The 26479-nt window shown below is 45.9% G+C and overlaps 1 long non-coding RNA gene across 1 annotated transcript in view; it reads right to left on the reverse strand.

Moving 5' to 3' along the window:
- Window positions 1-15404: 15404 nt before the first annotated feature.
- Window positions 15405-26479, reverse strand: part of LOC123835153 (uncharacterized) — a 47156-nt gene continuing 36081 nt past the window's right edge. The window contains exons 7-9 of the long non-coding RNA XR_010406695.1: window positions 21776-22003; window positions 16238-16318; window positions 15405-16046 (exon numbers count right to left, since the gene is read on the reverse strand). This is a non-coding gene — a long non-coding RNA (uncharacterized LOC123835153). The remainder of the gene's footprint in view (window positions 16047-16237; window positions 16319-21775; window positions 22004-26479) is intronic.

Here is a 26479-nt window from a genome sequence, read left to right on the forward strand (position 1 = left end):
AGAACTCGTGTTTAAAGACTGCCTTGTTTCAACTTGGGATGACTCTGAAGACCCATCCAGCCCAGAGCTGCCCATGGGACTGACTGAGGTCCCTCCTGCAACCTCATCACAGTCTAGCCTCTTCCTCTTGTGACAATAAAAGAAAATCTCCTTTAGAAGGGAGTCAGGAGGCCGCAGGGGGAGCTCTCCTGCCCAGCACTCCTTGTCAACTGCTGACCCAACAGGAAAACAGGCACCTTGTAGGGTTAGTATTTTATTATCCCAGCAAGAGGAAGGAAAGTTCCTCCTCCCCTGGCCCAGCCAATGAGGTTCTGTGACCATAGCCCAGCCAAGGAGGGACAGTCACCGCTCAGCCAATGAGGGACTGTGACTACAGCCCAGCCAAGGAGGGACAGTCACCGCTCAGCCAATGAGGTTCTGTGACTACAGCCCAGCCAATGAGGGACAGTCACAGCTCAGCCAATGAGGAACTGTAACTACAGCCTAGTCAGTGAGGGACAGTCACAGCTCAACCAATGAGGGACTGTAACTACAGCCTAGTCAGTGAGGGACAGTCACAGCTCAACCAATGAGGGACTGTGACTACAGCCTAGTCAGTGAGGGACAGTCACAGCTCAGCCAATGAGGGACTGTGACTACAGCCCAGCCAATGAGGGACAGTCACAGCTCAGCCAATGAGGAACTGTAACTACAGCCCAGCCAATGAGGGACAGTCACAGCTCAGCCAATGAGAGACTGACTAACTGACTACAGCCCAGCCAATGAAGGACAGTCACTGCTCAGCCAATGAGGGACTGTGATACGGCCCAAATGAACTTTTTATTACCGCCTTCTCAACATCCCCTTTATTCTGTAAAAGACCATTCTTCTGTTTGTTCTGCAGACTTGCCTAAGATTATGCTATAGCTTTCTTGTCCTGGGTTGCAAGTCTCTGCTATTCCTCAAACCCATTTTTGCTGGCAAAATAACTGGTGGTCTTATTTTTAAGGTTAACACTCTGCTTGACCCAGTTTCCTTCACTTGCAGATGTTGGCTCCCAAACCCATGCCAATAAAGTACCTGCATGCAAATCTCCGTCTCTGAGCCTGTTTCCTAAGGAACTGGAGCTACAACAGTTGGTAGTGGGGGTGGTCCTGGGAAACAGACACCAAAATGGGATTTGGGGGCTGGATCACCCCTAGCCGCCTGGCCCTTAAGACCCCATTGCTGGTGGGAAGGCGGTGCTCTGACAGCCGCTGGTGGGCTGAAGCGGTGCGCTTTGTCCAACTTCACTGGTGGGGAACTGGAATGGAATACTGGTGGAAAGGAACGTTCTGGTTGGAGCATTTGAGAGATGGGGCAGGGAGTACTAAATATAAAAACCGTGGAATCGGGGGCCTGGGTAGCTCAGTCGGTTAAGTGTCTGCATTTGGCTGGAGTCATGATCTCTGGGTCCTGGGATCCTGCCTGTGTAGGGCTCCCTACTCAGCGGGGAGTCTGCTTCTCCCTCTCCCTCTGCTCCCGTTCGTGCGCTCTCTCTCTCCCAAATAAATAAAATTAAAACACACACACACACACCAAAAAAACCTGTGGGGTTAAAATGGCTGCTGTTGGATGCATTTGACAAAGGCAATGAAAGGCTGAGGGTGATTAGTCCCCACTTGAAGGCGAACTTTCAATCTGGCCTCCTTAGCGACACATAAAGAGACACTCATCTACGTGGGAAGGGCAGAGAAAGCTGAGAACCGAGTGCAGGGCTTGGTGGTAAGGGAAGGTGGCTTCTCAGATCTGGCTCTTCTGTCCAGGGAGAGAGGGAGGCACTGAGACTCGGGATGGGGGTGTATGGGTGGAGGGCCATGGGGCCCCACCCTCTGGGCCTATAGGAATGGCCCACTCACCCCTGTTAAAGGCCAGCTCTGCTCCTTTGCTTGAGGATACTTCACAAGCAACACATGCCCTCCCTCCGGACCACCCCTCCCCCTACCCAGTCCCCTCCTGGCCACCTGATCAATAACTAGGGTCAAGTTACAGCACAGCCTGGCTGGGAAGGTGCTGGGCCCAGCTCAGGGAGGAAAGAAAGTGTCCCCAAGGAACTGCAGAACCCCCCCCCCGCCCCCCCCAGGCATCAGGACTCAATGGAATCAGGGGCCTGTGCATGGGCTTAGTCCTGAGGATCCTAGATCAAGGGAGGCGGTATAAAACTGGATTGGGTGTTTATTCATATTGGAGCATTCCAAGACATAGGCTTTTACACCCTGACAAATCCTCATTGCACAGTGAAGTCTCCTTGATTGGACAAATTACACTTTAAAAAAGAAATCTTTGGGGAGCCTGAGGGATTCAGTCAGTTAAGTGTCTGCTTTTAGCTCAGGTCATGATCCCAGGGTCCTGGGATTGAGCCCCTCATCGGGCTCCCTGCTCAGCGGGGAGCCTGCTTCTCCCTCTCCCTCTGCCTGCCACTCCCCCTGCTTGTGCTCTCTCTCAAATAAATAAATAAAATCTTTAAAAAATAAAAACGAAATCTTTGATTATGCAAAGAAAAAGTGTCAAATGTTTAAGAGGAGAAGGTAGCCTCTAACTGGGGGAAATGGATGGATTAAAATGAGTGGGAAGAGAATGAAGCTGGTTAACTTCTATTACCACCACTACTTCTGATAAATGTCACCTGCTGAGACTGTTTTAACTTCCACCAAACACCAAAAGCAATTAGAAACTAAGGAAGAAAGTAAGCGAGGGGAGGCACCCAAATTGAATGGACAACATATGCATGTGGGTTCATGATAGGGTTAGTGCTGGAGAAGGAAATAAATCCATATTCTCTAGGAGGATTCTATATTAAGAAAATTAAGGAAATTCTCTACATGTGAACACTTAGGAAAATTACCCTCATCCAATTTTTTTATTTTTACGAATGTAAGTTTTCTTATACTACAGTTTCTTAAAGCAGAGCTCCCCCTGGTTCTCTGGACTATGCGCCTCATCTCTCCCCCATCCCCTCCCCCCCAGCCCCACCCCCACTCCCACCAAATGCACAAACACACACATACAGGTACACACTGAAAAACCGAAACCCTAAACTAAATCTGGATTCAGTTATTGGGTTTGTTTTAAAGTGTCTTTTCAGAGTCAGAAAAACAGACTATGCTTTAGATGATGTCACAACTAAATTTTCTATAAATAATTAGATTTTCAAGAACTGAAGTCATTATAAATGCCCTGCCTACCTCTAGAGTGGCATAATCCAGCCTGGTAGCCATAACCTCTTTTTTAAAACTCAGATCTTCTTTTTTTTTTTTTTTTTTAAAGATTTTATTTTATTTATTTATTTGACAGAGAGAGACACAGCGAGAGAGGGAACACAAGGAGGGGGAGTGGGAGAGGGAGAAGCAGGCTTCCCGCGGAGCAGGGAGCCCAATGCGGGGCTCGATCCCAGAACCCTGAGATCATGACCTGAGCCGAAGGCAGATGCTTAACGACTGAGCCACCCAGGCGCCCCAAAACTCATATCTTCTTAATCCTAATCCCCAGAGCCAGCATTCCATTCAAGATTCAGTGATTTGATGTGCGGCTTCCACTGATTCCAGATGGAAGGAGCCCCCCCACGTTGTTCCCACTTTTCAAGACACCGAGCTCCCCCACCTACCATTAAGACATTGACTGCTCTGTAGTTGATAAACTGTCTAAGCTGAGTCACAGGTGAAATTAGGCAGGAGTCTAGGTTGAATGATCTGAAAGACGAGATATTTTTCTGAATGGCTGACTTTATAGTGCCCGGATTCTGAGCAAATAGCTGATTGTGCGGAGCTGCCCTGCCTGCGTGGTATTACACTAGATACAGCATTGGGTGTGTCACAAAGCCCTTGTGATGTCACATGGGGCATCGCCAGCAGCCAGGGGCCCCTGCCTGGAAGCTCCGAGCAGCAGGTAGAATCTGGAACTTCCAGAGTTCAAAGGGTCCTTCCAGGGAGTCTTAGAATCCTCATTCCTCAGCCAAGGAAATAGGAAAAGCCTCGTCTTGGGCAAAATCTAGGCTAGATCTCATTTTTAGCTTTTTTTTTTTTTTTTTTAAATCAACATGAAAAAAAAAAGTTTTCAGAACACCTCAAGGGACTCAAAGATGAGCCAAAGGGTTGTTTGGCTGCCTTTTAATTTTTTACTCTGTATTACTCAATATTTAGATATTAGTACATGAGTTCAGCCAAACGCTTGTGAAATGTCTTCTTAACATGTCTGAGCAGATTTGAACTTTCCCCCACTGAGGAGGCTGACTCTGTTCAGCCTGGGACCAGACATCTGCTTCAAAGTAGGTAGGAGGCAGGGGTGGGGGTGGGGAGGGTGGGGGGGTGGGGGAGGATGAGTTGGGTTCTTCCTGGAGGACCAGGAATGAGAGAACAGAGAACATGCTAGCCGTCCAGTATTTTTCTGTAGTTATAAGGGACATAGAAGTCATGGTGCTACCCAGGGGTTGCTTAAGGGAGACAGAATAATCATGTGAGAAATTAGGGGGAGATACAAGATAAGAAGTGTATTGAGTTGCTACAGGCTGGTGTCTCGAAGAACCAAGAGTCAGGGGGCACAGTTATCAGAACCAATTCATAAGGGGGAAAGGATAATGCAACAAAAAACCCCACAAAAGGCATAGAACAAAGTTATGACCCTAGGCAGGTAGCTGGTAGGAGCTGAAGAGAGGAGGTTCGGAGGAGGAAGATGAAAATTGCAGAGGGGAAGGAATGTGGGGGAGAGAGTAAGGTGCATTTGTGACAATGATGGTCAATTCCATGGGAGTGACCAGAAAGCCTGGAACCTTCCCTATGGGTAAAAAGAAAGTAGGAGGCTGAAACAGTGCATGTTTTATCTCAAATTAGCAGGCAAGTTTTATCCTAGTTGATCTTAATTAAACAAGTATAAGGAGAAACACAACAGCCCTGAGTTTTACTTTCAGTTTGAGAAGGAAAAGGGAAACATATCTTACCTTTCTTATGAGAGGTTAAAACTTCAAACTGAGAGCCAGGAAAACCATCTTCTTTCTGGGCTTGTGTCTTCTGAGGGATAAAAGCAATGCTTAAAACAAAGGGTACCAAAAAACCCCACAACAGAACAAAAAACAAAGGGCAGAGAAACAGAAATAGGGAATGCAAATCAAAAGAAAACAGGCAAAAACATTTCAGTATAAAACTTGCCAATTATTGCATACCATCCCAAGCATTTTGGGAGACTGTAAGCACTTGGAGGAGAAGGTCCCAGACTAGTCAATCTCTACGCTCCATGACGCTGTACCTAACATGGGATATGTGCTGGTCGACATTCACTAAATAAATCCTCAAGTAACGGTGACTCGTAAGACAAAGGAATTGGTAAGCAATGACAAAATGTGAATATCTTTGGGGGTAAAAAGGAAACAGAAGAAGGAAAAAAGGGAATTAAAAATTAATGCAATAATCTTAGTCTCAGCCCTGCCTGGCTCCCTCCCACCAGCCCAATTGGGCTCATTCATCTAAAAACTCTCTCCTGACTGATTCTTTGCTCCAGTGACAAAGGCCTACAAACCCTCCCCACACACTGCTCTTACCTCGAAATTCCTCCACATCCTATTGGTCAAACTCACCAACCTATGTTCTTTGTCCTAAGAACCCTTCAGAAGAATCCAGTCCCCATCCACTCTGGTTCCCAGCCATTCAAAGCATCAACTGCAACCATCCTTTGGATCTCTGTCCATCTCAGGGTCCAAATAGCATTTCCCTCAATAACCATGTAGTAAGCTTTTCCCATGGAAGTGTGCAGTTATCTTAGGCAACCCACAAGAGGGGTTGTGACTTGAGAGGTTCCCTCTAGAAATTAATGGCGCGCTGTCTTAGAGTGTGGGGGATTATTGTGGGCCCAGGGCTGGGGCTGTGGAGTTGGGGAGAAGGGAGAATCTGGTAATAAATGCCAGACAGAGAACTTCCTTTGGCTAATATCCAAGGAGGTCCATCTTATTTGGTAGATCATGTGCTGGTTGCTTCTGTCACAAACCAATGTTTTGTTTATTTGATTCAAGGTTATAACACTTAGTACAAGACAAAGGAATGTGTAAGCAAGGACAAGATGTGAATACTTGGGTGTGGGGGAAGATGCTTTTTATCTTTAGGTACCTACCTCCTGGTTAAAGTAGCTAAAGGCACTGTGTCCTGAGACCTGTGGTACTCTATACCAGGGACACAAAGAAAGCATCTGTAATCCCTATCCCAGAGTGGCTCACATCTCCAGTAGGGAAGAAGACATTGTTCAAGACATTGGTTCAAATTCTATTAATAGATTTGGCCAAATGAGACCAGTTCCCCTGGATAAATAATACCAAAATTGCTTTTGGTAGATGTCTATCAATGGCCTCTTGAGTGAACAATCAGTTTCGTCTTCAATTAATTAAAAAAAACCCAAATCATAATCTTTGGTTCTGAGAGGCCAAGAATATCTGCCAAAGATGCTCTAAAGATGAGAATTACATAAATTCTAGGGCCCTAAGGTTAGTTATTCAAAATATTAATAATTTAATGAGAAATAGACTATTTGGAGACTTCTGATGTGGGTAGCTCCGTTCACATGGAAAATAAGAATCTTGTTATACAGCATTATTCAGAATAGCTGAAACATGGAAGTAACCCAAGTGTCCATCAGTGGATGAATGAGTAGGCAAAAGGTGCTATCCACATATGATGGAATCTTATTCAGCCTTAAAAAGGAATAACGTGGGGCACCTGGGTGGCTCAGTCATTAAGTGTCTGCCTTCGGCTCAGGTCATGATCCCAGGGTCCTGGGATCGAGCCCTGCATCGGGCTCCCTGCTCGGCAGGAAGCCTGCTTCTCCCTCTCCCACTTCCCCCGCTTGTGTTCCTGTTCTCGCTGTGTGTGTCTCTCTCTCTGTCAAATAAATAAATAAAATCTTAAAAAAAAAAAAAAAAAAGGAAGGACATTCTGACACCTGCTACAATATGGATGAATTTTGAGGATATTATATTAAGTGAAATAAACCAGACATAAAAAGACAAGTACTGTATGATTTCACTTACATGTTGAGAGTAGTCAAAATCATAAAGAAAGTAGAAAGGTGGTTGCCAGGGGCTGGGGGAGGGACGGGGAGGGGTGCGGGGAGTTCTTGTTTAGTTTTACAAGATGACGAGAGTTCTGGAGATGGATGGCAGAGATGGAGATACATAATGCATTTTATACCCCTGAACTGTATACTTAAAAGTGGCTAAGATGATAAATTTTATGTCATATGTATTTCATGACACATAAAAAACTGAGGGAAAAAAGTACATGAAGTGATTTATATTCTTTGACTTATGCTAAGAAAACTACCCCCTCACCAGCTATGCTCTTGATGTGTTTTTTGAAAAGTTTTTCATTTCCATACCCACACTTTTGGCTTCCTGTCGACTTCCTGTAATGCTTGTTAACATTCACTTCTGGTTTGCTTCGACTGCTCTGTTTCGGGTGTCATTTTCTTTTTAACTAAAGCAAACATTAAAACCTCGAATATACAATGGACATATTTTTGTAAAATATATAGGCTAAAACCAAAACAAAAGCAGACAAGCACCCTAGCGTTTTTCTCCTGTAAGTAGATGTCCAAACTTCGATGAAATATCAGGCTCCGTTGATTTCTGGAATACTGAAGTCCTTCTTACTTAAAATAAAAGGGGGAAGTTTCTTTAGAAACTGTGCAAAACCAAGAGACAAAACATGATGCACAGCTCTACAAGGGGCTGAGCAGAGAGCAGCTGTATAGAATACGTTTCCCTTGTCTCCTTTTCTTTCACCTCACATTTCTGTTTTTCTCTTTGTTTCCAGTCAGCTACCCAGGCTGTCACCTCTGGTAATATGGTCCTCGCCATCTCTGCAGAATATACTGTGGTATTCATACGATCACCACACTGGATTGAAGTCAGCTCGGCCAAGCACAGGGGAAAGCAGATTTCCGTCATAAAACGATCACTGATTCCTCGTAATTGAAGGGAAAGCTAATATATAATTTAAAAAAAAACAGTTTTTCCAATATAATTTTTTCTTTTTTTTTTTAAGATTTTATTTATTTTTTTGAGACAGAGAGAATGAGAGACAGAGAGCATGAGAGGGAGGAGGGTCAGAGGGAGAAGCAGACTCCCCGCCGAGCAGGGAGCCCGATACGGGACTTGATCCCGGGACTCCCGGATCATGACCTGAGCCGAAGGCAGTCGCTTAACCAACTGAGCCACCCAGGCGCCCTCCAATATAATTTTCTAACAGGGATGTGTTTTCCCCCCGTAGGTATCTGGATGTCTTAATTTCTGTTTTTCTCCCTTCTTACCCCCGGTTCATTTTATTGCTTTTCCTTACTAATACATTCGTGTTACGTATGCTCTTGTGTATGTATGCTGACTTTCATAATTTAAAAAATTAAATGCAAATATCTTCTCCCATTCTGTGGGTTGCCTCCTTGCTTTGTTGACTGTTTCCTTTGCTGTGCAGAAGATTTTTATTTTGATGAAGTCCCAGTAGTTCATTTTTGCTTTTGTTCCACTAGCCTTTGGAGATGAATCTTGAAAGAAGTTGCTGTGGCCGATGTCAAAGAGGTTACTGCCTATATTCTCCTCTAGGATTTTGATAGATTCCTGTCTCACATTGAGGTCTTTGATCCATTTTGAGTTTATTTTGTGTATGCTGTTAGAGAATGGTCAGGTTTCATTCTTCTGTATATAGCTGTCCAATTTTCACAGCACCATTTATTGAAGAGACTACAGATAAAGGGCTGGTATCCAAGATCTATAAAGAACTTCTCAAACTCAATACCCAAAAAACAAATAATCAAGTAAAAAAATGGGCAGAAGACATGAACAGACACTTCTCCAAAGAAGACATACAAATGGCTAACAGACACATGAAAAAATGTTCATCATCATTAGCCATCAGGGAAATTCAAATCAAAACCACATTGAGGTACCACCTTACACCAGTTAGAATGGCAAAAATTGACAAGGCAAGAAACAACAAATTTTGGAGAGGTTGTGGAGAAAGGGGAACCCTCTTACACTGTTGGTGGGAATGCAAGTTGGTACAGCCACTTTGAAAAACAGTGTGGAGGTTCCTCAAAAATTTAAAAATAGAACTACCCTATGACCCAGCAATTGCACTACTGGGTATTTACCCCAAAGACACAGATGTAGTGAAAAGAAGGGCCATATGCACCCCAATGTTCATAGCAGCAATGTCCGCAATAGCCAAACTGTGGAAAGAGCCGAGATGCCCCTCAACAGATGAATGGATAAAGAAGATGTGGTCCATATATACAATGGAATGTTACTCAGCCATCAGAAAAGATGAATACCCAACTTTTACATCAACATGGATGGGACTGGAGGAGATTATGCTAAGAGAAATAAGTCAAGCAGAGAAAGTCAATTATATGGTTTCACTTATTTGTGGAACATAAGGAATAGCATGGAGGACATTAGGAGAAGGAAGGGAAAAATGAGGTGGGGGGGAATTGGAGGGAGAGACGAACCATGAGAGACTATGGACTCCGAGAAACAAACTGAGGGTTCTAGGGGGGGGGGGGGGATGGGTTAGCCCGGTGATGGGTATGAAGGAGGGCACGTACTGCATGGAGCACTAGGTGTTATATGAAAACAATGAATCATGGATCACTACATCAAAAACTAATGATGTATTGTATGGTGAATAACATAACATAATAAAATAAAAAAAAGAATTTCCATCGAATTTTATCAAACGCTAAAAAAAAAAAAAATTTAAATGGTGGATCCTTTCTTCTCTCTTTCAGCTCTCAGCAACCAGATGGACAGGCTGCTGTGGGAGGGGCATCTCCCTCCATCCCTCTCTACCCTGGGGGCGGCGGGGGGGGGGAGGGGAGGGCGGGACTCTTTACAGGTGTTTGCACACAGCTCTGGGTCAGGTTTAGTGCCGCTTTGCAGCTTGTTATCTTGTGGCCTCGGGCAGATTCCTGGACTGCTCTGGTTTCTTGTAAACAGGCCAATGCCTGCCTCAGAAGACTGTTGTCATCACTAAAGGAGAACGTTCTCGCTAAGGCGGCTAATATGACTAACACGGTGCTCAGTTAGTGGTGGGGATTGCTCCTGCCACCTGGCAGATGAGAGAGAGACAGGAAGGTAGGGGGCTGTAAATAGTGCGATCCTTTCGAGAGCTACTTGGCAATACGGAGAAAAGTTGCACATGTGCACCAAACATGATGACCCAGCAATCTGCCCTTAGGATGTACCCTAGAGAAATACACAGGAGGCGAGTTAAGAATGCTGGGTACGACCTTGCTTGTTGTGGGGAAAATTCAAAACAACCTAATAAACCAGATAAAGGAATCGGTAAATATACCGTGGTATTCATACGATCAGCAATATACGGGAGAGGGGTGCCTGGGGGCCTCAGTCGGTTCAGCGTCTGCCTTTGGCTCAGGTCAGGATCCCAGGGTCCTGGGATCGAGCCCCACATTGGGCTCCCTGCTCCGTGGGAAGCCTGCTTCTCCCTCTCCCACTCCCCCCTGCTGTGCTCTCTCTCACGCGCACACTCTCTCTCAAATAAATAAATAAAATCTTAAAAAAAAATAGACGGGAGGAAAATGAGAGAAAAGGAATAACAAGGATACACTTTACCTGTATTACACTGAAGGGGAAGAACAAATTGTAAAGAAGACACCCAGTGTGATAGCATCCCTCATGAAGTTGAGAAGGTGAAAAACAATAGTTTGTACCGTCTTGACACACATGTATGTAGGGAAATATAAAAATATGTGCGGGAGTGATGAATACCAATTCAGAGTAACTGTTACCTGACGGAGGAGGCGTGTGCAGAAAGGGAGGGTACACAGGGGCCCAACTTTTCTATTTTAGTTTAAAAAAAAAAAAAGATTTACAGTACATATGCAGCAAAATAAGATTTCATAAAGCTGGTGTGGGGGTGCATGGGTATTTTCATATTCTTTACATACTTTTTATAGATTTATCACATTTCATAATAAAAACAGTGAAAGGTCCCAATCAACTCACAGGATTCACAGAAATTGATTCCTTATCATCTACGAGATTCTTCATCCCATCTGTTAGATATAATTGGTGTGTTTTATTCGTCGATGGCCCACAAGAGGGAGATCTAGAACAATTCAGCAACCAGATGTGTAGCTGTATAAACTTCTATGAGGACGCACAGCATCTTGGGCAGCTTTGCTGGAGCTCCTCTGGCTGAGGCAGGGCACTTTTAACACGCTCAGAAATCTACACAGCAACCACTCGTGGTAAAGAAGACACATCGCAGGATGCGGCGGTAAACCAAACAGTGTTTAAAACATGCGATTTCATGAGATGGTTGCAGAGAATGAAGCACAGGGCAGCAAGAGGAAAATAGATCAGTGGGGTGCAGAAGCAGGGGGGACACACGGTGTCCTTGGGAGCCTGTGGCCAGGCGCTCGGGGGCTGTTACCCTGGGACAGCACGGGAAACCAGAAACTCCTGCTGTTTATTCATGGAACACCGAGAAATACCGACATAGCTATTCTTGTCACTGTAGCTACAGAAGTCCAAGTGGTGATAAACACATCGTCTTATGGCTGTGATTGAAATTTTCCATTAGGAGCACCCCCTCAAAGACATAAAGTACGTATAGTGATTTGCAAGCTTTTCTATTAATATTTCTGTTACTTATTCATTTTTTTAAAAGATTTATTTATTTATTTATTTATTTTAGAGGGGGAGGGGCGGGGGGGGAGAGAGAGGGAAAGAATCTCAAGCAGACTCCCTGCTGAGCATGGAGCCCAATGTGGGGCTCAATCCCAGGACCCTGAGACCTGAGTCGAAATCAAGACTTGGATGCTTAACTGACTGAGCCACCCAGGCACCCCTCTGCTACTTATTCATTTTTTATTTTTTTAAAGATTTTATTTATTTATTTTGACAGAGAGAGACACAGCGAGAGAGGGAACACAAGCAGGGGGAGTGGGAGAGGGAGAAGCAGGCTCCCTGCTGAGCAGGGAGCCCGACGTGGGGCTTGGTCCCAGGACCTTGGGATCATGACCTGAGCCGAAGGCAGACGCTTAATGACTGAGCCACCCGGGCGCTCCTACTTATTCATTTTTAAAATCAGGTGCCAAAGGTTTTATTAAAAATTGTGGAGGATACATAAATTAGGAATAGTCATTGGTGTCTCTGTGAACTTGAAAGAAACTGCCATTACTTTTGGCCATTATTATTAATGCTTCTTCACCTCTGGGTGGGGACCTCCTAGTCTACCTCAGTAGCAATCTTATCTCCAGGAGCAAGCACCGTGCCGGATACATCACTGGCACTCAGAAAATGTTTGTTGAATTAATTCTATAGCCAAGTGTTCATTGGCAGACGAATGGAGAAGCAAAGTGCGGTCTATACACACATGGAATAGTATCCAGCCTTCGAAAGGAAGGTGCCAGAACATGGATGAAGCTTGAGGACGTGCTGCTATGTGCAATAAGCCAGTCACAAATGCTGTGTGATTGCACTCATATGAGGTACCTAGAGACAGAAAATTCTTAGAGACAGAGAGTAGAAGTGTGGCTGCCGGGGATGGGGGAGGGGAATGGGGCATTAGTGTTTCATGGGGACAGAGTTATAGTTTGGGAAGATGAAAAGGTTCGGGAGAAGGATGGTGGTGATGGTTGCACAACAGTGTGAATGTACTTAACACTACCAAACTGCACAGTTAAAAGTGGTTAAAATGGTAATTTCATGTATATTTTATAACGATTTAAAAATAAATATGGAAAGATGAATGCTATGGAGAGAAACAACTGGGGAGAGTCAAATTCTTCTGTTCAGGTAAAACATGCCGTGTTCCATCCAGGAAAGGCTCTGGATGGTTCTAAACTAGGGAAGTGGGTCATCCTGGCCCACTAGAGGATGGAGCTGAGCTGCAAAGCAGTGTGATTTGGAGCTTGTCGAGCTGTCTCCTCACTGGGCCCTTCGGGGGGGAGGTGCGGACAGGCTGAAGCTGCGCTCCCCTCTAAACTCAGGAAGCTGAGTCTGGCTCCGGGTCCAATCACGTCTGGTCCTGCCTCCCCCCAAACATGGCCCCTTCGGGGTTATCACCAAGAGACGCTGTGACCAACAGAAACCAAAGAGGAAACGTGAGAAACCGCCCAGTGATTCAAAGTGTCCCAGGTAAGTGGGGTCACAGAAGCCACCGAGCGGCCCAAGGCGCAGTGAGGGAAAAACAGTGAGGTCTTTGTGCTGAGGTCCCGGAGTGTGGCTTCCTTCCTTGCCGCCCAAACTCAGCAGGGCACAAGTTTGAAGGTGCACAGAACACTGCTCCCACCTGAGAAACAGTGGGTAAAAGGGAAGAAAAAGCAAGGGGAAAGAAAACCACCACAGGAAGAGTGCAAATCGAGCATCTCTGAATTTGCAAAAACAGAAGGTAGATTCTGCAGCCCATACGTGAGTGACTTGGATGTTGGTTCCAAGCAAGCTCTTAGATCGAGGTTCTAGGAGAGTAAACAAAGGGCCTCTTCAAAGGAAGATTTATCATGGGGAGAGATCCTGCTCCTCCAGAATTTCTCAGAAAAAGGCTCCCAACTGCCCAATTCATCAGTAAAGGGTTTTTGTTACACAATCATATAGTAACTATGATCTGAGAGCTGACTTTTGTCCCACAAGTCCGGCTAATGCCCCGTGAGATAACAGAACGTATATATATTGGTCTCTGCCTCAGGTTCCTGGCACAGAGCTCCCTAAACCCTTGTAACTTCCTAAGTGATAAGAACACCAGCAGCATCTTTTGTTATAATATTTGGTCTTTGGCCCTGGCTTCTGACACAGAACTCCTAAATTCCTTGGAATTCCCTGGGTGATGGCAGTCGTTGGAAGCTTGGAATTTTCAGCCCTGCCTCCCACTCTCCTGAGAGGGACGAGGGGCTGGAAATGGACTTAGTGATCTATCACACTTATGTGATGAAGCCTCCATAAAACCCCCAGAGTATAGGGTTCAGAGAGCTCCTGGGGTGGTGAACACATGCAGATTTGGGGAGAGCGCTCAGAAGCTAAAATGTTTCTAAAACACACCCAGACAGGGACGCCTGGGTGGCTCAGTCAGTAAGAAGTCTGCCTTCGGCTCAGGTTAGGATCCCAGTGTCCTGGGATCGAGCCCCACGTCGGGCTCCTTGCTCAGCGGGAAGCCTGCCTCTCTCTCTGCTTGTGATCTCTCTCTCTCTGACAAACAAACAAGTAAATAATTATCTTTTTAAAATAAATAAAACACACTAGACAGAGAAGAGGGACAGTGTCTGGCTGCCTTTAGAGGATGGGCTTCCTACTGGGGGTGGGGCATCTCCACCAAGACATTAGCTACCGGAAACCAGGAGTGAGCCTCAGAAAGCAGTCAGCTCCACCCCTCTCCGTGCGCCTAGCTGGCTCGCTCTCTGCAATGTAGTTCACGGTACAGGAAGAAAGCACAGACTCTCAACTGAGACAGGCTGTGCCTGTGAATTCGGGTGCCAGCACTTACTAATTACATGGCCTTGGGAAAGTTAACTACCCCCACTAAGCCTCCGTTCCCTTCCTTTGTCAAACTGGGATGATGTGACTTTTATCATGTGGCTGGGGCCCCAAGAATGAAGTAGGTCTTAGTAGAAGGTTTTCATTCATTGATTGGTGTTTAAGAACCCACAGTGTACCAGGTCAGCGATTGGCTTCACAGATGTTTCTTTTTCTCTTCGTCTAAGCCAGGGAGAAAGGGATTTGCTCAGCACTATCCTGTAGGAGGATGATAAAAGTCTTTTGCTCCGATATTGGTTCTATTGCATTGATACTGATATTTATATGTGTGTGTGTGTGTGCATAAATACATATACCAATATATATGTGTATATATACACGTATACACTTGTATATCCTATGGTATTATACTATAACCTGGTTTCCATCAAGGATTTGTATCGTTTCAGAAAAAAACAACAACGGGATAGTAAAAAATGGTGCATTCATTTAAATACCCTTATGCTCTGCTGGTGGCAATGCCAATTAGTAAAATGGTCCTGAAATGTACTTTATTATATCAGGAGTCTTTTTTTTTTTTGTAAGATTGTATTTATTTATTTGAGAGAGAGAATGAGATAGAGAGAGAGAGCATGAGACAGGGGAGGGTCAGAGGGAGAAGCAGACTCCCTGCCGAGCAGGGAGCCCGATGCGGGACTCGATCCTGGGACTCCAGGATCATGACCTGAGCCAAAGGCAGTCGCTTAACCAGCTGAGCCACCCAGGCGCCCTATATCAGGAGTCTTAAAATCTTTAAGTATTTTGGCCACTTCTAGAAATTGATCTTAAGGAAATATTGAAATTTTTTTAAAAGATTGTTTTAAAAAGAGTTTATTTTTTAATTTTTTAAAAGATTTATTTACTTGAGAGAGAGGGAGAGCAAGAGAGAGAGAGCATGAGGGGTGGGGGGTGTAGGGGTAAAGGGAAAGGGAGAAGCAGACTCCCCGTTGAGCAGGGAATCCAACCTGGAGCTCTATCCCAGGACCCCGGGATCAGGACCTGAGCCAAAGGCAGATGCTTAATCAACTGAGCCACCCAGGCGCCCGTTAAAAAGAGTTTATTAAAGCCATTATTTATAATGGCTAAATCTGGAAAATGCCCACATTTAGAACCATGAAGAGAGAAGATAAGTAAATAATAGGAAATGATATTAAGTGAAAACTCAGGACACAAACTGTGTCTACAGTATGACTGCACGTATGTAATGATATTAGCTGTACACTTGTCGGAAAAAAGACTGGAAATACATGCATCCAAATGTTACCAATCATGGTGGAATTATAGGTGAATATTATTTTCAAATTCTGCAAGTTTACTTTTATCAAAGAAAATATAAACATAAAGCTAAAACAACAGAAAACAGTTTCTGTAAGAGAGGTAAGAAACTTCCAGTGCCTTCCTGCATGTCAACCCCCCAGCCGTTTTTGGTCTACATCCTGTTTGATCTTACCGAGTAAGCATTTGACTCTGTTGACCAGCCTATCTTCTAGAAATCCTTTTCCTTTGACTTCCGCAGCACTGGGCTCTGCAAGAGAGAGTGCTGTGATCGATCAGCAAGGCCTGCTACAGGCAGGGGAAGGGAGGTGGGGACACGCATGCTACACATCTGCTGTCTTTGCTTTAGCTACTTTCCCCTTAATCTCCTATCCTCACATCACTCACCATATCTACGCTAATGAATCCAGCCCCAAATCCCAGTATCTTTCATTCCCTCACCTTCCATGCCCATCTCTTCAACTTCCTATGTTCTTGACGTCAGGCATCTTGAACTTAACAAACTGAATTGGTTTTCTTCTCCTATAAACAAAGTAAATAATGTCACTCACCTGCTTCCAACCTCGTTGCCTCCCTTGGACTGCAGGATAAAGATCTAAAGTTTTAGAATCACCCAGGAAGACCTCTGCAGCCTGCTCCGACCTCACACGCCATCCCAGCTCCTGGCCCACATGCCCCCTTGTTCTAGCCATTGCAGTGAATATCCCACAGCCGACACCCCGTTTGGGGCCTTGAACTCCAGTGGTATTTGCTCATTGGAATCTCCTTGTGAAACATCTGCTCCCCCAGCTCCCAGGTCACTAAGAAAGGACATTCCAGGAAGTGTGGGTGCCTATGACAAGCATAACAACCTTGGTCTTTGTGTCTGAGCTGCTCTTTTCTTGTGAGCTCGTGGAAAAGGAAAATAGCCCATTCCTCCACCAGCATGCATCAAAGTCTCAATGTACTTACACCTTAAAAAAAAGTGACACCTTGTGTATGAAAATGGCTTTCAACTGCAGATTATCATTGTGAAGGAAGAGTTTTAGCTTATTAATTATAAAATAATTGAATATGACTACAGCATGACTTATCCTGACCCCTGTGTGTCAGGGGACAAGTCCAGGGTCATCGATGCATAGAGATCAGCACCCCAATGTCCTCGTTGGGGTGTGCTACACACTGAATATTTGTGTCCCTCCAAAATTTATATGTTGAAACTGAGTCGGCAATATTAAATTAGATGCCTCTTGAATGTAGATTTCAGTATTTCTCTGGCACTAACTTTATCCCAATGTGATGGTATATGGACATAGAGCATTTGGGAATGATTAGGTCATGAGGGTGGACCCCTCATGAATGGGATTAGTGCCCTTCTAAAACAGACCCCAGAGAGCTCCCTCTGCCTTTCTACTGTGGGAGGACACACCAGGCAATGGGCATGCACCAGACACTGAATGGGCTGGTGCCTTGATTTTGGACTTCTAGCCTCCAGAACTATGAGAAAGAAATTTCTGTTGTTTATAAGCCACTCAGTCTATAATATTCTGTTATAGCAGCTCAAGTGGACTAAGACAGGGCAAGTTTTCACCTGTCATTATTCCTTGAGCAGCCTAAGCTGGATTAGGCACCCCAGTTCCACCCTCTCTCTTGTCCAGACCTGTAGGATATGGAAAAATTAACCAATGGAAGTAGGAATGCTGTATGAGACAAAGAGATTGGATGAAGACTGTAGACCCTCCACCCTATTTGCCCTGTACATCAAAGCAAACCGCATCTTCCCAGGTCCTCCAGAGAAGGACTGCCTGTCTCACAAGGGAAGGTCACCTTCCTAGTGGCCCAGAGCCTACAAGAAGCTCCTGTCTCTAGGACACCAAGCCAGGGTAGCCTTAGCATGGACTGATTAAAGGCAACAGAGATTTCAAAAACCAAGACACCATCATGGCAGTGGGTTCAGCCCCTGATCTGCCTTTACCCCCCTGGCTGCCAATTTATTATCTCCAGGTAGAGAGTGAATGGAGGGTAATTCTACCTGGTTGTGGTGCTGATGGCTCAGATTACTGTATCTTCAGTGATTCAGATAGCTCCTCAAGATCTATTTGTCAAAAGCATGTGTTCAAGAGGTTAGTCTCAAAGGAGCTCTCAAACCACCTGGGGCCTTGACAAAGTCAAATAAGAGTTGCTCTCATCTATTAAGCTCTTGTGTGCTAGGCATTGTGCTAAGCACTGTATTAATTAATACTTCACAATTAGTGTGGACAATTAATGTCTCAAGAATCATCCCAACGTTCAGTGGCTTAAAACAATGGCTATTCAATCAGGTGTCATAATTCTGTGGGTTGACTAGACTCAGCTGGGCATTCTGTCCCACCTGGGGGCTGGCCTGGCTGGCCCATTGGGGCTGGGGCCCCCGGCATGCACAGCTGGAAGGCCAGGCTGAGCTGGGATTCTGGGGTGGCAGGGCCTCTTTCTCTTCTCCCTGCCTCTCCATGTAGATTCTTCTCATGGGCTTGCTAGTAGGCAACCTGACCTCTTCCATGATGGCTCAGAGCTCCCCAAAGCATAAAAGAGGAGGCCACCAGGTCTTCCTCTGGCTTAGAGTTGGAACAGCACAGCACCACTCCTGCTGTTTTCTGCTCCTAAGTGGGTCCCTGAAGTGGAGTGGGAGGACCACACAGGGCATGGGAAATGGGAAGACGGTGTCCACCCAAGGAACCAAGGTACAGATGGATGTGGTCACTTGAGTTCACGCAGCTCCTGCCAAGATTCAGGATTCAAACTCAGGTCAGCCTAACTTCAAACCTACATTCCCGATTCCTGTTAGACTGGTCATGAAGGAGGGGTAGAGGAAAAACCAGTGTCAAGAAAGCAAACAGCCACCGAGCACTAAGGTTCCCAGGTGATGTTGGGTCAACTTTCAAAATAGATTTTAGTTATGCTCAGAGAAACAAGAAAGAGCCCCCCCCTCTCCCCGAGACAGACGGTGAAATTTAACAGATGAAAACACAGAGCTGCTGAACTCATTTGGTCTCTATTCTATCAGGGATCATGGTCTCCAAAGCATGGAGGGCAGAACCAACAGTGGCCAGAGAGAGGCTGCACTATGCATTAGACTTTGGGTCAGGAGACCTGAGGTTTGCCCTGCCCAGCTGCTGTAACGGGAGGGAACCACACACACCCTCTGAGCTTGTGTCCTCGTCTCTAAGAGGGGATGACAAAAACAAGCACACAGGTTGCTCAGAAGGTTAAACATGATATCATGAGGATTAATAGGTGGCACGGATCTAGCACTGCATCTTAAGTTTTATGGGAGAGATCACGGGACTTTGAACATACTAAATTCTGGAGGGCTAGAAAAGTATATGGAAGACATTGGTGAATGTCTGATGTGCTTGAAAGAATGTGGGAAACAGCAGAAGCAACAATAGTCCTGAGCTCTGAAAAGCAGAAGCTACTTCCAGAAAATAGAGGCCAGTACATTTGATTTTGACCCTGGACAAGATTCTAGAAGAAACTTTCAAAAAACATAAATCATGATACAACCCTAAAATGGAAAACTATGCAATTGTTAAAAATTAAGTTGTAAAAGCATCTTTAATGACAAGGAAGAATATTCTCAAAACAGCAAATTGTAAAAGTGATGGCAGAACAGTATGTATCTACAATTGCCTTAATTTGGTTGAAAAAGTTCTAAGCGCATCTCTGATGAACACCACCGAGGAGGTCTTCCTTTGATGCTCTAGGAGCTCCTTCTACAGGGTCCTTTGCTGGCCCCCCTCCTCATCTCCCTAACGTGACCACTTGGCTCACTCAGGGCCCAGCTTGAGCCTTCTCTCTCCTTGGGCGGCCTCATCTTTCCCATGATTTTAAACACGTCCAGATGCCAAGGACATTGTGTACATGGATACCCACGCTCTTTTCTGCTTTCCAGGCTGGCACACCCAGCTGCCTGCCCTTACGCTACATCTCCACTTGGCTGTCTTTCAGTATTCCAAAACACTGGAGATAAAATGGAATTCTAAAGAAGTTCAAGTAACCCACAAGAAGATCCAAAAAGAGAAACAGGAATGAGGAACTGGATCTCTCATCCATTGCTGGTGGGAATGCCAAATGGTAGCCACGAATTACCAGGACCAAATGGCCAGTCTGGAAAATAGTTTAACAGTTTCTGACCAAACCAAACATGCACTTACCATATGACCTTAGGCATTCATCCATGAGACATTAAAATTTATGTTCACACCAGAACTTATATGTGAAGGTTCATAGCAGCTTAATTCATAATAGCAAAATACTGGAAACAACCCAATGTTCTTTTACGGGTGAATGGTTGGATAAGCTCTGGGACATTTGCATAGTGGAATATTCCTCCGTAATAAGGATTGAACTACTGGTAGGCACAGCAAGTTTGACGGACCAGAAAGGCATTATGTTTAGTAAAAAGAAGTCAATCTCCACAAAGAATTACCAATACTATGTAATTTCATTATACAACATTCTCAAACTAAAAGTATAGACATGGAGAAGAGATCAGTGGTTTCCAGGGCGTGGCCCTAAGGAGTGAGTGCAATACAAAAAGACAGCTTAAGGGGGTTCTGTTCTGATGACAGGACAGTTCTCTATCTCGATGATGGTGGTGGACGTATGAGTCTGTTCTTGGGATAAAACTGCATAGAACTGCACATACATCCATACAGGCAGGTGCAGATTTTAACATGCTGAGAACTGATGTCTGCAGTCAGGTTACCAACCGTGCAGCAGCATCCATCTCCTGGTTTCTATATTGTCCTAGAGCCATAGAGGATCCACCATGGGAGGATGCTGGGTGTGGAGCATATGTGAGCCTTTGGGCACTATTCTTGCTACTTCCTGTGAGTCTATAATTATTTCAAAGTAAAAAGTTTAAAAAAATAAAAATATATCTCATATTTTCTAATTGTGAGAGTAATTCATGAGTGTATTACTCAGGAGTCATTTGGTTGAGTTCATTCAAGCTGATTTATGTTAAAAGGTCGGGGGGGCGGTTATTACAAGGCCTTAGGGCTGAGTGTCACAGGTGTCAAGATGCCGTGATGCCAGGACTTAGGAAGGGGCTAGAACTGGGGTTCTATTCAACCAACTATTTTCCAGGGTCAAGGGCCATTTCGTGTCCTATTTCTTTCTTTAACTCCTCTTTCTTTGTTCATAGGATATCTCTCCACCAAGATGGGGCAGGCTTTCTCCAGTCCCGACTGGACCTTCCAGGAAAGAGCATCTGGCGGGCCCAGCTGGTCTCTGGTCTCTACTCCAGACTAACCAGTTATGGGTCCACCCTTGCGATTGGATAGATGATTCTCAGAGGAAATGAGGAGTCATGATTTCACTAGATGCCCCAAAAGGTGACTATTATAGAAAACTAGCAAATCACACGAGAGAACAACACAATGGTTCACAATCCCACAAATGGGTTGGCACCACAACTTAGGTCTTTGGGAAGAGATTAAACACGGGCCCATTTATAAGGGTGTGGGCAGGATGTAGAGAAGCCCCCAAGGTGATGCAGAACCCTGGAGTTGCTAACAGCAAGGCCCCTTTCCTCCCTAGGCCTGAGGAGGTACAGGGCACTAGTTACTAGAACCTGCAGGAACCTTGGTGGGGGCAGGAGACCAGCCAGACTAAGGCCAGCGGCAGCGAAGGAGCAGGAGGAGCAGATTCCCGACTTCGCTCTCCTCCCTCCATCCAGAGCCTCCCTCTGGTCAAAGCCAACGGAAGCCAGAGGCCGCACAAGTCAGTAGCCAGGGCGCGGAGCAGGTGGAGAAAGGTGGAGAGTGGATCTTGGGGTGGCAAACAGAAGGTAGTCAGCTAACCTCTAGAAGGATTTTGGTTTATAAAACAATATCATGGGTATCAGACCTCAGATTCAGTTTTGAAGTCTGCCTTTTTCACTGGGCCTCGTGTTGTGAACATTTTTCTCAGGCCTCCAGGAACGGTATTTTAAATGGCCGATGAGCATCCTATTACCTGGCCATGGCATTGAGCCCTTATTTAGCCTTTGGGCTCTTTCCAGCACTTCACCCAGATGCCCAGAGGTTTGGTTATGGGTCTGTTGCGGAGCGGCTTGGCATCACCACTCTGTGGGTGACTGTTTGCTGTCTGTCTGCCTCTGTCCTAGGCTGTGACCTCCTTGGGTGTCTCATCTTCGAAGCGTCAGCTCCGAGCACAGAGTATTCATTCCTCAGTAAATATTTGCTGGACCGAAAAAAAAAAAAAAAAGAAAGAATGACAAGCCAGCAAAGTGAAGGCTGAGTACGGGCACCATGTCAGAATCCCTCTCATCTTTGATGACCGCCAGGGGTGCTGATGAATGCAACAGCCCGGGCCACCCCATCATGGGGAGGAGGCAGCCGGATACACAGGCGAGGGCTGGGCTTCAACTCTCGGCTCCCATACTTCCCGGGTTTTAAGAGCAAGTCAGGTAATATATCTCTGTAATATATTGGTGTCTCTCAGTTCCTGCTGCAAGACGGGAACACTAGGGTCCTTACAGGGGTCACCCCATTTCTAATCCTTGCAACCTTGTCAGTATTAACATCTCCCCTTTCTCAGGAGCCACGATTACCAGAGATCTTGTCCGCCAATTGCATAGAGGGAGGAAAAAAGAGAGGCATGCACACACAAAAAGATTGTCAATCTGAGTTCTTGATCAAGGAAAGTCTAAGATTATGATGGAAAGACACAAAAGACGAGTCACCAGAAGGAGACGGGAGTGGAGTTGTGACTGAAGATGCCCCTTTGCCAAGACAAACACATCTGTCACGTTCACCTCTAATTTCTACAAATACTTCATTGTTCAATGTTTAGTAAATCCATCTCTTGGAAAACCCTGATTCACTTGAGGAAATCTTATCCAGTGAACTGTTTTTATATTGCGAGATTAATGATCAGGTAAAACAAGTGAAAATTTGTTCCCAGGGCCTCAGAAATATTAAGCTAGGAGCAAATTCTCATTGGCTTTATTTTGAGGGGACCCCTTTTACTGGGACCCCTGTTCTGTTAACTGTTTCCCTCTGTTAACGTCTGGTTCCTTCCTTCCCAACGCCATTTCCACCTCAAACTGCATTTCGGGCTTTCACGTTAGTCTATTTCCAGTGTTTCCATTCTCCAAGTAAGCTGAGGTGCTTCCTGGGCCCTCCTCCCTGGCCGGCACAGAACTCTGGCTTTATGTCCCCCAGTTGTGCGAGACCACTAGCAAGTCTGCCCCGCCTCTGTGTGGCCGCTCTCCGCTTGGTTTCTGGGCCTCACCCCCGTGCAGTTAGGATTTACAAATGCCCTGAAGCCTGGAGGTGGGAAAGACTGCTTGCTTCCCTAGAGACCCCTTTTCTCTGGGTTTTTGGCCCCTCAGTTCCTGGCACTGAATGTTGACTTTCTTTCCTTTGCCTTTTATTTCCCCTCATGGAGGGGAAAAAAATCAAATAAGCCATATTTTTTTCTTGCATTAGCATATTCCTATTGGATCCCTACACTCTGGCTCGCCTCCTGGTTCCCTGCCTCCTCAGCTCTATCCACACATATGGCCAAACACTAGACTCTGTCACAACCAAACACTGTACCACTTCCAAAAGCTCAATCTCAAACACAACTTTTTTCTTAAAGATCTATTTATTTGAGAGAGAGGGAGAGGGAGAATCCCAAGCCCACTTCCCCCTGCGTGCGGAGCCTGACGAGGGGCTCGATCCCAGAACCCTGAGACCACGATCTGAGCCGAAATCAAGAGTTGGACACTCAACCAACTGTGCCACCCAGGGGCCCCTCAAACACACCTTTTTCATCACAGCTCACTTGCTCTGTGCTCCTGTGTCCACAGCTCTCCTCCCCAAATGGACTTCCAATCCACAGCCCTACATCTGTCCACTTGCCAGAATCTCCCAGGCTCCCACTCCTGCCTCACCAAGCCCACATCTCACCGTAACTGTTCCTTCAGGAGCACCCTAATCTCCCTTTCTCATTTTTCCTCTGCCAGCACCCTAACTATGACCAAACTCAACCATGGCCTCACCCTACATCTGTCCGAGTTGCTGCTCATCACTGAAGAGACTACAGAATACACTCCGATTCTGAATGGGCCCCGACACAGCCTGACCACCTACTGAGGGTCGCTGGTGCGCCCACTTCCTTCTCTCTAAGTCCTGGACTTCACGACCACACTCTGCTCAAACCCAACATCCTTTCCCCAATTCCCAACTGTTACCCATATGGACAGGTGATATACGTGTGATCCAATGAGAGCTCACTGTCTTCCCAACACTGGGCCCACTGATGTCCCTGAATGGGTACCGAGAAACGTTGCCCTCCCTCCTATTACTATGATTGGCCCATTTCTGTGTGCAAAACTCCAGTCCCTCACAAGGTCAAGGACTTCACTTCAGATGGAACCCCTTCTCTCCTCTGCATGATCAGCTTCTCCCCCGCTACTAGACTCTGCTGGACACCACCTGCATGCCAGCAAGCCGCCATTCCACACGTCTTTTCAACTGTCCCTCGCCCCATGTCTGTGCTCCCTTTTTTTCACAGAAAAAGATGTCTCTACTTACTGTTTTTATAGTTTCAGCATCCTCACTCTGTCTTCAACCCAACATAATCATGTCGTGGCCCTATCGTTTCACAGAAGAGTCTTTTTAAAAGTTGCCCACTATTTCCACATCCCCAAAGCCAAAAGTCAATCTGCCCTCCATCCCCAAGCTAGTTAACCAGGTGAAACTGGTTAGTCTCCATAACCACCAGCAGTGTGCCACGTGGTTGATACCTCATGGTATGCCTCTCTAGACAGGAGACACAGCCTGAGCCTGCACCCATGTTCTCTCCTCTCTCGGGACCCTGAAGTTCTGTCCTGAGCCGCCTTCTTGTCCGTCTACACTCTTTTTCTAGGTAACTGCACTGCGTTGCCTAGTGTCCCCACATGTCTATCTGGAACCCGGAAAGGTGGCCTTATTCGGAAATAGGGTCTTGGCAGATGCAATCCTGTGAAGATGAGGTCATACGGAAGGAGGGTGGGCCCCGGTCCGATGTCTGGGGTCCGCGCAAGGAGAGGGAGACTGGGACACAGTCTTGAGGAAGAATGCCTCTGGCAGCACTAGGAATTACCATTGGTCATGCAGCTAGCTGCAAGCCAAGGACGCCAGTGACACAAAAAATTGGCCTGAAGCTGGAAGAGGCCAGGAAGGATTCCGCAGTAGGCCTTTCAGAGGAAGCACAGCTCTGCTGACACCTCGATTCAGCCTTCGGGCCTCCAGAACAGTCAGGGAATAAATTTCTGTTGTCTGAAGCTGTGCAGTTTGTGGCACTTGGTTATAGCAGCCCTAGGAAACGAATACCGCCATCCTAGCCAGTCCCATGACTCCATCTACCATCTCTGCCTGCATGGCTCTGCACTATCTAACTCCAGTCCTGGCCTGGGATCTGAGTCCCATGAGGACCATCTGACTGTCTGCTCCGAGTCACCTCTTGGATGTCAAAAGGTGTCTCAAACGTAACATGGCCAAGAGAGAGCTATGGAATGCCCGCAAATCTGCTCCCCACAAGTCTTCTCCCTACTCAGTATATGAAACCCATGCAATTTCTCAGCCAAAACTTAATAAGCTCTCCATATCTTAGCTCTGCCACCTTTGATGCTAAAACCTGAATCCAGGTTTATGAAAATTATCCCTCACATGAACCATCTCTTCCATGTTAACCATCATCCTTCACCTGGACCATCATTCTTGACCTGGACCACCACCCCTCACCTGGACCATCATCCCTGACCTCGACCATTTTCTGCGTCTCAGCTACTGCGCTTACCCTGCATATATAGGGCACCCACATATAGCTGTTGGGGCAATTGATTTACAGAATTTTGCTGTTCCCAATATTCTTATGGTAAAAGGCACACTCTTTTTATTTTATTTTATTTTTTTTTTAATTTTTATTTTTTGTTTTTAAGATTTTATTTATTTATTTGAGAGAGAGAGAGAGAGAGAAAGCACAGAGGGAGAGTGTGAGGGAGAAGCAGGCTCTCCGCTGAGCAGAGAGCCCGACGCAGGACTCAATCCCAGGACCCTGGGATCATGACCTGAGCCGAAGGCAGACGTTTAACCAACTGAGCCACCCAGGCGCCCTAAAAGGCATACTCTTGATGAAGGATGTCAGGCCACGCACTGCTACTTCCTGCCCTCCCCACTATCATATTGTCTCTTGGCTAGACTAAGCTGGCTCCGACATTGTTCTGCTTTGAAAGCTTCCCCCAGGTCATTGCTGGATCCCCCCTCCTCACTGGAGGCTCTGCCTGAGCTCCGCAGCTGAAGCAGCCATTCTGTGCCACGTTGCTGTTTTGTCTTCCTTGTAGCCCCTGGCTGCACCTGAAATGATCATCTTTTCTTGTCTACTTCCTTCGGTCACCCTCCCTCTACTGGAATGATGGATGCTTCTTGAGGACAGAGACTGAGCTTTGTTTCTGTGACATCTTTGCTCCTTTGACCAGGGCCTGAGCTCTGTTAGATGGAAGGTTCTCCACATTTATTTGTTCACCGAGGGACAGAGTCCATAGAACAGATACTATGGGACTGGACTTACTCTCTGAACATACAGTTCCATTTGAAGAACAAGAAGGAAAAAGAGTCTACTTATACAGGGTTTTCCCTGGACCTTGGCCTTCAAAAAGAAATGTTTCCTCTGAGGGCCTCCAACACC

This window comes from Mirounga angustirostris, unplaced genomic scaffold (genome assembly GCF_029215605.1).
Source record: "Mirounga angustirostris isolate CCGP_5_RB_7025 unplaced genomic scaffold, mMirAng1.0.hap1 SCAF_12, whole genome shotgun sequence".
Taxonomy (NCBI): domain Eukaryota; kingdom Metazoa; phylum Chordata; class Mammalia; order Carnivora; family Phocidae; genus Mirounga; species Mirounga angustirostris.